This window comes from Notolabrus celidotus, unplaced genomic scaffold (assembly GCF_009762535.1).
Source record: "Notolabrus celidotus isolate fNotCel1 unplaced genomic scaffold, fNotCel1.pri scaffold_115_arrow_ctg1, whole genome shotgun sequence".
Lineage (NCBI taxonomy): Eukaryota > Metazoa > Chordata > Actinopteri > Labriformes > Labridae > Notolabrus > Notolabrus celidotus.
Genome location: NW_023260008.1, coordinates 75072 through 86039, shown reverse-complemented (window position 1 = coordinate 86039; position 10968 = coordinate 75072). Strand labels below are relative to the sequence as shown.

Genomic DNA, 10968 nt, shown 5'->3' with positions numbered 1-10968 from the left:
CTCTATGTCCCCTGTAGAGCAGTGAGCACATAGACGCTCCTCTCTGGGCAGCCATGTCTGCCTGTATCTCCCTGTCTCTATAGCCAGCTGGTGGTCACTCAGCCTGTATTTGGTCAGGATACATCTTTGTTTTGTATCTCTGACACTGTACAGATATTCAGATCATTTAGAATCACGGTTTAGGGTCAAATAACAATTCATTCTACTTTGGGTCTTTGTTTGGTTTCTCCAGTGATCTAAATACAGATCTTTGGAGTGCTTCATGATGAGTTTCATTTGGTTGTGTTTTGGATCAGTGCTGACTGGAGTCTGGCTGATTAGCTTCCTCACCAGCTGACTAAGGGGACAGTTTTCAGGGTTCAGCTCTTGGGTTTTAAGTGCTTTATATTGAAGTGAGTCTTTTGGGCTTAAATTTAGATGGGTCCAAAATTTGATTGCCCGTTTCTGAATGTTTAATAGTAATGGGAAACGTCCCAGCTCTGCTCGGCAGGCGTTATTTGGAGTTTTTCTTTGAACATTTAGGATTCTTCTACAGAATTCAGTATGGAGAGCTCCTACTGGGTGTTTGTCCCATGAGCCATGCTCCAGTCTACTGAGGGGGCCCCAGATCTCACTTCCATACAGAGCTATAGGTACAATCACACTATCGAATATTTTGGTCCAGATTCTAATTGGAATGTTAATCTTGAATAATTTGGTTTTTAATGCATAGATTGCCCTTCGTGCTTTTTCTTTAAGTGCATTTATTGCCATGTTAAAATGTCCTGATGCAGATATGTTCAGACCAAGGTAAGTATAATTCTTTGTGTGTTTAATTTGAGTGTTATTCAAAGTAAAAATATATTTATTTTCAAGACATCTGGGCTTTTTTTGAAAGATCATTATTTGTGTCTTCTTAAAATTGACCTCCAATGCCCAGTTCTGGCAGTATTGTTCCAGGATGGTCAGGTTATGTTGGAGACCATCTCTGGTTGGAGACAACAGAATAAGGTCATCTGCATAAAGCAGGTATCTAACTTCTGTGTCTAAGAGTGTGAGGCCTGGAGCTGCTGAACCATCCAGCTGCTCTGCAAGTTCATTTATATACAGATTGAATAATGTGGGACTTAAACAGCATCCTTGCTTCACACCGCGCCCTTGAGTGAAATATTCTGTTCTCTGATTGTTGATTTTCACGGCACATTGGTTGTGCTCGTACATATATTTAATGAGATCATAAACCTTACCACCTATTCCACTTTGAAGGATTTTGAAGAAAAGTCCTTCATGCCAAATGGAATCGAATGCTTTTTTAAAGTCAATGAAGCAGGCAAATATTTTTCCCCCCTTTTTTTGGTGGACATGTTGGTCAATTAAAGTGTGTAAGGTGTATATATGATCAGATGTTCGGTGATTTGGGAGAAAGCCAATTTGACATTTACTAAGAATATTTTTTTCTTCAACAAAAGCTTGTATCCTGGAGTTTAGGATACTACAGAATATTTTCCCCAGGTTGCTGTTGACACAGATCCCTCTGTAGTTATTGGGGTCTGTTTTATTACCATCTTTATAGATGGGGGTGATCAGCCCCTGGTTCCAGACATCAGGAAAGCAGCCTGCAGTCAGCACCATGTTGAACAGTTTAATAATTGCAGTTTGAAATTCAGGAGTACTGTTCTTCAGCATCTCATTCTTGATGCAATCTGTGCCATGAGCCTTTTTGGATTGAAGAGTTTTCAGTTTGTCTGTTAACTCTTTCTGTGTAATTGGGTAATCTAATGGGTTTTGGTTATTCTTGATGGCTGATTCAAGGTTGTCTAATTTAGTTTTAATTTCAGTTTGATTAATGTTTAGATCTTCAGGTGGGATACTTTTGTAGAGGTCATGAAAATGTTTTCCCCAGATATCTCCATCTTGTATTGCTAATTGTTGAGGCTTTGTGGTCTCTAAACTGTTCAACATGTTCCAGAACTGACCCTGGTCTACTGCATTTTCAATCTCCTCCAGTGTTTTGTTGGTGTAGTGGGATTTCTTTTGTCTGATGGTCTGTTTGTACTGTTTCAGGTGTTCAGAGTATTCATGTAATAGTGTTGGGTCATGTTGGTTTCTGTGTTTCTGGTTTGATAGCTGTCTTAAGTGTTTTCTCATGTCTTTACATTCCTTATCAAACCATTGTTTTTCAGAGGGTTTTTGATTACAGTGCTGACTGTGGGGTTTCTTACTTTTTTTAAGCTTTGCATCTAATGCAGCTTTTTGGAAGATATTGTTAATAACTTCCGTGGCTTTGTTGACACCTTCAGAGTTACTGTGGTAGTGTGAACAGTTGAATGTGTTTATTGCATGTCTTAATTCAATTGAATTAAGAGCTTGTTCAAATTGTTCAGCACTGTTTGGAGCCCATCTGTATGATTGGTTCAGATTGTACAGCTTACTGGGTTGTTCCTTAATACTATATCTCATGTGTTGTTTCAAGTATACATTAATCTGGCTGTGATCTGAAAGGGGGGTTTGTGTTTGAACAGTGAAAGCACTGAATGAGGAGGGATCCATGTCTGAGATGGCATAGTCAACAACACTTGTCCCAAGAGCTGAACTATAAGTAAAACGTCCCAAACTGTCTCCTCTGATCCTACCATTTAACATATACAGGCCGGAGGCCCTGCAGAGGTTCATTAACTCTTTCCCATTTCTGTTCATGGTTTTGTCAGGGTTGTTCCTCATTGCTGTAGGTGTGGGGGTCAAAGGGGACTCTTTGAATATATATTTATCTCCTGTGTGGTCTATACAGTCAGGATCTGTACCTGTTCGGGCATTAAAGTCTCCACACAGGAGTATTTTCCCTTGGGCTTGAAGGTGGCATATCTCTGTGTGTAGGGAGCTGAGGAACTCTTCTTCGTGGTATGGTGACTCTGATGGAGGGGCGTATATTGCACATAGATATAAATCTACCTCGCAAATGTCTATGTGTTTATTAATTTTTAGCCAAATGTGGTTTTTGCTTTGTTTAATGATTGTTATGTGTTTGGTAATATTAATTTTGAGCCAAATTATTATTCCTCCTGAGTCTCTACCACGGTGTACTGTTTTCATCTTAACTGAAGGCACTATGACTTCATGGTAGCCTGGGGGACACTGAGTCACTGTATCGGATCGACACCATGTTTCTAACAAAATCAAAATATCAATATCCTTTATATTATTTAAGAAATCAGGGTCTGTGGTCTTAAGACCAAAAGTGTTAGAGTATAAACCCTGAATATTCCAAAAGCTTATTTTGAAGGATTTCATTTGTGAGAAAAAAAAAAAATAATGAACAAATAATGAGCAAAACGAAACAGATGAAAAATCTAATCTGGAGCAACTACTTTGCAGTTCATACTTTCAAAATAAGCTCACATCTCTATACCTCATGTTTGCAGTAGTCTGTTGCACAGAGTGTGAAGCATATCTTTGATCACCCCCAGTTCAGTCATTGATGCAGTTGATAGCAGAGGAGCAGGATTGTTCATCACAGACGCATATGTGGTCTGTCGGCGATGGTGGAGAGGTCCTCTGTATCTGGATGGGGCAGGGGGGTGGGGTGTGGGATGGTGGCGAGGTACTGCAGGGGGGCGTGGTGCTACAGGGGGGCGTGGTCCTGCAGGGGGGTGGGAGGCAGAGGTCCTCCGACTCTCCTGTTGGTATCTCTGTTGGTATCTCGGTGGTCTGTAGTCCCTGGGAGCAGAAGCTGTGTGGGCGAGGCTGTTGGGGTTGCGATCAAGGGTAACATCCTTCAATGTTTTGGCGAATGTTCTCACCCCAGCCTTGTTCAGGTGTATCCCATCATAGAGGTGCCATGTTCCGATGTTGGTGTGGTGGGCCAGGTGGATGTTTGGGAAGAATGCACAGTTCCTTGAGATCTCCATGTTGATCTCGTGGATGACATGTGGAGGGGTGTCCGTTCTGGGGAGAAGAGTGGAAACAATCACCCTGCTGTCCGGGAACTCTCTGGAGGCCCTCTCAGCTACCTTAGTCATAGCCTCAGCAGTGCTCTGGTGTAGACTGTGAAGGTCATTGGTGCCTGTATGCACCACGATGTATTGGGGGTTCCCTAATGTGTCCTGGCTTAGCAGCTCCATGGCCTGGCCTGTGTTTCGGCAGCGTTTGGTTGATGTACTGAGACCAGGAAAGAGACGTTTGGTGTCCAAGTATTTCCCATTGGAGTCCATGAGTAGGACCACCTCAGCTTCTGACTTGGTTGGTCTGTCAGGGCTTCGCTCAGTGTTATGTAGCTTTTGGGCTGCAGGAAGGGAGTCTGCAACATGGGGGGAGTTTTGTCCAGTGGGGGAGTCTCTTGGAGTGAGCATCGGAGAGGTGGGTAAGAGTTGTGGAGAGGGAGAGCTGCCCGTGTCGGGGGGACTTGCTGTTTGGGCATCAGGGGAGAGGGCAGGTTTTGGTGCATCTGCATGTGTATGGCTGGGCAAAGATACATGATAGCTTTTCTTCTGTAGTTGCTCTCTCATCTCTTGTAGCTCTCTGTTGAAGTACAAGTCTCTGTTGGTTTCATCCTCCTTCATTTTTAGGGCCTGAGCTTGTAGCGAGGTGTTCTCCTCCTCCAGCTCACGTACGGCATCTGTCAGCTGTCTGAGTCTCCTCTGGGTCTCCCTCAGCTCTGTAGTGGTGTTTTCGTTTTCACTTTTCATCTCCATGATGGCCTCGTGGCTATCCTGTTTTAGCAGTTGGAGTTCATATCTTAGCTGTTGGTTGGTATCAGACTCATTTTGTCTGGCCAGAGTGAGCTCCTTGAACTCAGTAAAGTCCAGCTCCAGGAGCGACAGGCTCTCTCTTAGTTGTTGCAGGAGCTTTGGGGGCGTTGGAGGGGCTGGGTGGGATGGACTGGTCGTTGGCTTTAGGACTGTCTCTGTGACGCCTGTGACCGCTGTGTTATCCTCCTCTTCCTGATCGGATGCCAGGCCTCCTACAGTGCTGCTGCTGGTACTGGGTCGCTCTCTCTCAACCTGTGCCTTCATCTTGGGGAAGAGCTCCTCAAAGGAGTTGAGGCTTGCCTCATTTCCCTGTACTAGTACTGTCCCCTTTCTAGTGTAGTACATAAAGGTGAGAAGAGGGTTGTCCGTATCAAGAGTCTCATCCTGACACACAGTTAAGCGACCTCCACGACCAACACCTTCTTTGGAAACGTGTGTGTAGTTAATACAGATGATCTGCTTCCATGTCTGAATGAAGTCTGTGTGGAACAGGATGTTGTTTTTGATTTTTTTGTTGTTGCAGAGGATGTAGTCAGCAAACAATTGTTCTGTATTGGACAGGAGCGTTGCCTCTTTGTGCTTTTTCTTGGCTTTGGCGCTGTTACAGTTAGCAGGGTACACCACTTCTCTGCTGTAGTTGTTGTTTGGTTCCATCTCCATGGTAACACAGGAGGGTGTTATTCAAATTGCCAGAATAGCTAAGTTAGCTAAGTTAGCTAATTTCTTGATGTTTAAAGTCAATAAATCTTTAAAAGCGGATCAGCCTCACCTCTTTCAATGTTATGGAGGTGAAGTATCTTTGTTTTCTCTCGCTTTTCCTGTTGTTTTTCTTTACAGCCTCTTTTCTTTCCTCACCTCCAGTTTTTGTATCAGGCTAGCAGGGTGGGTTGGTTTGCTTCTTGTTGCCTTCCAGGTTGAGATGTCCTGGGGATCTTCTCCTTTTTTTTGGTGTCAGGATGGATTTTTTGTTGTTATTTTCCTTTCTTTTCCATTCCCTCTACCTTGATGTTGCTTTTCGCAGGTTTTCAGTTTCTTCTGTTTCGTTTTTTCATTAAAAAGTTGAAAATTTTCAGGAGCTCATTTTGTCTTTTTAGTTTTCACACCTTGTTATTACTCTCTCTCTCTGTCTCTTCCCTCTCTCTGTCTGTCTCTTCCCTCACTCTGTCTCTCCCCTCTCTCTGTCTGTGTCTTCCCTCTATGACTGTCTATCAACGTTTCTAGGAGCTGTGTATTTATGTGTGGGGAGACAAGAGGATGTGGTTTCTTTCTGGACTCTGAAGAGTTCAGTCTGTAATGAGTCCCTAATTTACTTATCTATCTACATTCTTGTCCTCCAGCTGACATCTGTCAAGAAGGTGGGAGTGGGCAGATTCCCTGTTCCAATGATGTCATTAACCATTGAAAAGGTACTTTACACAGACACACCTTTTATGTTATATCAATTTAAGCTTACATTTGAGATATGGTATTGTCCTATTTTTTATTTTATACAGTAAAATAATGTAGTCTTTATGATTTTCAAATCTTCTCTTTGACAATCTTAGTGAGGTAAATGCACGTTGGGAGTAATCCCAGGTTTACACTGCCAAAAATAAAAAGTCCTACCAGAGTTAAACAAGAGGAACATTAGATTTGCCAGAAGGACACAAGAGTTGCTGGCCTTGCATGATAAATGTAATACTTATTAAAGTGAATTTTTATTGCTTGAGATTATGTTGTGTTTCTCTTTCCAAGCTCTTGGAATCACATTCAAGGTTCCACAATGATTTGCACATTTTTCCTTTCCACTCAAATAAGAGTTTTTTGAGTTGTATATCAACAATCAAACTACAACAAAGGGATAATATAATATAACATAATATAAGATAAGATACGATACGATACTCATTTATTCATTCCACAACGGGGAAAGATAGTCAAAAGCCTGAAAATGATCACAATAAACCCTCTAAGTTGTTTATTTATTAATGTTTTCATGTTCGTATCTATTGTGTGTTCCATTTTACAGGACGGCCGTCACTTCCCAGTGACCCTTTGGAGGGAGGCTGCAACTTCCCACCTTGTGGGCATTGGGTCCTTGGTGCAAGTCACACACCTTAAAGTAAAACAGGGTGGGACTGAGACCCTCCAGTCCACAAACTACACGGAGATCAAAGTATGTTTAAGTTGCTTAAGTTTATTTTTCCTTTTGCACACCAGTGTCAATGAACAGAGCATCATTTAACACCAGTTTCTCACTAAGACACAAATGAATGTTATATATATAAAGGTTACATATGTATGTTTGTGCATTCATTCATACATACAGTACATATGTACGTACGTTCATACAGTACATACATACGTACATGCATACATACACACATATTCATATTCACATATAGCTGGACACATACAAACAGGCAAGGAGGCACACTCACACAAACAGACACACTAGGACAAACTAACAGTCCTTATACCTATTCTATAGTTATACTTGTCTTGTTGTTGTTATCATTATTATTATTTTTATTATCTAACTGCTTTGGTTTTCTTTCTGTCCTTTTTCTCTAGCATGGACTTCAGTGTACTGAAATCCAAGGCTGGGAAGCCTTATTCTAACTCCCGCCTCTTCATGTTGCTATTTTGTGTAGCAAGGAGGAGGAGAAGACACTCTCATGGAGTATCAGTGGAGAGGGGGTATCCAAAGGGATGACAAAAAAAAACAAAAAACGGGTCATTGCAATGACTGATGGAAAGGAGGTGGAAAGAGTCGTGTTGTTTGAGTCAGTCAGCCTGACATTCAGTGAGAAAAAGGGTAACATATTGATCGGGTATGCCCTGAGGGGGGAGAACCCCCCATTCACAATTAATTTACTATATTATATTATATTATATTATATTATATTATATTATATTATATTATATTATATTACCCAATTGTAATTTTGTTCCAACAGGAAGCCTGCTCTGAAGAGGAGGTTAATGCTCTGGGAACCATGGAGGCTGAGGGCAGGCCAGGGATGCTGCATCTACTGACAGCAACTGGACAGCACCTCATTTCTGAGGCATTGTGGAGGGAGTTGGAGGCTGATTTCAAGGAGCTGCCATTTTATTTAAGGATCATTTTGAGGGGAGGGGTAAATTACAGAGGCGGAGGTGGTGGGGAGGAAGGGGGAGGAAGCAGAAGGAGAGGACAAAGGTAAAATAAGGGCCCAGTAGAGGGAGAATTCGTTGTTTATGAAATGTTTAATGTATTTGTTTAGTTTATAGTTATTTGAGTTGCATTCATCAGTTTTGGTTATTTCTTGTTATTTGTTCAATAAATTCTTTGTTATTAATTTACAGTGCTTTTGTTATGCTTTATGTGCGCGCAAATGATGAACGATGTGCATGAGTAAGTTCTCTGTCTTCTCTTTCCATCATTCTCTGAAACTCCAAGTCTTCCTCTCCAAGAAATTATTTTTAACTCTAACTAGGTCTGGTCCAACCTGAAGAAGCGTTACATACCAACTCCATTTTCCTTTTTGGATCACGCTTTGAATTACCATGACCTGGATGACTGAAAGAGAGGGAGTGAGAGAAAGACAGATAAAGTATAAAGATTGGAATGTGTGTGAAGGTTCTCAGTCTCTATATATCTCTCTCTCTCTCTCTCTCTTTCAGAATTTTTTTTGTTTTGTTTTGTTTTACCTCTGTCTCTGTTTGTCTTTGGTCAGCTTGGGGCTTCAGAATCAAAGAGTGTCCCTGGATAAATTTAAAATAGAGAAAACAAAGTTTCTGTAACACGCTCAAAAAAGGAGTTTTTTGAGATTTAAATTGTGAAAGTGTAGTAAGAAATAAATGTTTATAACATTATTAATAAGTTTAGCTTAAATATACAACAGATGCATTTAACCCACTTTTTTCTTTTACATCAGGAAGCCATCAGAGTGCAGGTCACACTGTGGAGGGAAGCTGCACTGTTCAGTGTAGCCATAGAGAGGCAGCCAGAGTCCCTATGGCTATGGACTGAACTCCACAGTCCATACAGCCATGGAGGTGGGTTCTGAGTCTGACTGTTGGCCAAACTTCTGTCTTTATGATAAATACTATTGGCATTGTGCTATTATATTATATTATTTATGTTATGTTATGTTATATTATATTATATCCAATTGTAATTTTGTTCCAACAGGAAGCCTGCTCTGAAGAGGAGGTTAACGCTCTGGGAACCATGGAGGCTGAGGGCAGGCCAGGGATGCTGCATCTACTGACAGCAACTGGACAGCACCTCATTTCTGAGGCATTGTGGAGGGAGTTGGAGGCTCATTTTAAGGAGCTGCCATTTTATTTAAGGATCATTTTGAGGGGAGGGGTAATTTCAGAGGCGGAGGTAGTGAGGAGGAAGGGTGAGGAAGCAGAAGGAGAGGACAAAAGTAAAATAAGGGCCCAGTAGAGGGAGAATTCGTTGTTTTTGAAATTTTTAATGTATTTGTTTAGTTTATAGTTATTTGAGTTGCATTCATCAGTTTTGGTTATTTCTTTGTTCAATAAACTCTTTGTTATTAATTTACAGTGCTTTTGTTATGCTTTAAAACAACAAACTAACTTATTTAAGATTATTTTTAAATCAATTATTTCATTACAAAATAGTTTTTAACAATGATGAACGATGTGCGCACAAATGATGAACGATGTGCGTGAATGATGAACGATGTGCACAAATAATGAACGATGCGCACAAATAATGAACGATGCGCACAAATAATGAACGATGCGCACAAATGATGAACGATGCGCACAAATAATGAACGATGCGCACAAATGATGAACGATGCGCACAAATGATGAACGATGTGCGTGAATGATGAATGATGCGCACAAATGATGAACGATGTGCGTGAATGATGAATGATGTGCACAAATGATGAACGATGTGCGTGAATGATGAACGATGCGCACAAATGATGACCGATGTGCGTGAATGATGAATGATGTGCACAAATGATGAACGATGTGCGTGAATGATGAACGATGCGCACAAATGATGAACGATGCGCACAAATAATGAACGATGCGCACAAATGATGAACGATGTGCGTGAATGATGAACGATGCGCACAAATGATGAACGATGTGCGTGAATGATGAACGATGCGCACAAATGATGAAGGATGTGCGTGCGCCAATGATAAACTATACGCGTACGCGAATGATGAAGGATGTGAGTGCGAATGATGAATGATGTACGCGCGCCAATGATGAATGATGTGCTCTCAAATGATGAATGATGTGCGCTCAAATGATGAATGATGTGCTCTCAAATGATGAATGATGTGCTCTCAAATGATGAATGATGCGCGCTCAAATGATGAATGATGTGCGCTCAAATGATGAATGATGTGCGCTCAAATGATGAATGATGTGCGCTCAAATGATGAATGATGTGCGCTCAAATGATGAATGATGTGCGCTCAAATGATGAATGAAATGCGCTCAAATGATGAATGATGTGCGCACGACAATGATGAATGATGTGCGCACGACAATGATGAATGATGTACGCACGAATGATGAATGATGTGCGCACGACAATGATGAATGATGTACGCACGAATGATGAATGATGTGCGCGCGCCAATGATGAATGATGTGTGGCGCCAATGATGAATGATGTGCGCGCCAATGATGAATGATGTGCACGCGCCAATGATGAATGATGTGCACGCGCCAATGATGAATGATGTGCACGCACCAATGATGAATGATGTGTACGCGCCAATGATGAATGATGTGCGCTCAAATGATGAATGATGTGCGCGCGCCAATGATGAATGATGTGCGCGCACCAATGATGAATGATGTGCACGCGCCAATGACGAATGATGTGCACGCGCCAATGTTGAATGATGTGCACGCGCCAATGATGAATGATGTACGCGCCAATGATGAATGATGTGCGCTCAAATGATGAATGATGTGCGCGCGCCAATGTTGAATGATGTGCACGCGCCAATGATGAATGATGTACGCGCCAATGATGAATGATGTGCGCGCGCCAATGTTGAATGATGTGCACGCGCCAATGATGAATGATGTGCGCTCAAATGATGAATGATGTGCGCGCGCCAATGATGAATGATGTGCGCTCAAATGATGAATGATGTATGCGCCAATGATGAATGATGTGCACTCAAATGATGAATGATGTGCGCTCAAATGATGAATGATGTGCGCTCAAATGATGAATGATGTGCGCTCAAATGATGAATGAAATGCGCTC

The 10968-nt window shown here is 41.7% G+C and overlaps 1 long non-coding RNA gene across 1 annotated transcript; it reads left to right on the top strand.

The window, feature by feature from the left end:
• Positions 1-5912: 5912 nt before the first annotated feature.
• On the top strand, positions 5913-8048 carry LOC117808538. The gene is made up of 4 exons (XR_004630351.1): positions 5913-6130; positions 6733-6879; positions 7278-7537; positions 7664-8048. It is a non-coding gene; the product is annotated as an uncharacterized LOC117808538 (long non-coding RNA).
• The last annotated feature ends 2920 nt before the right edge of the window (positions 8049-10968 follow it).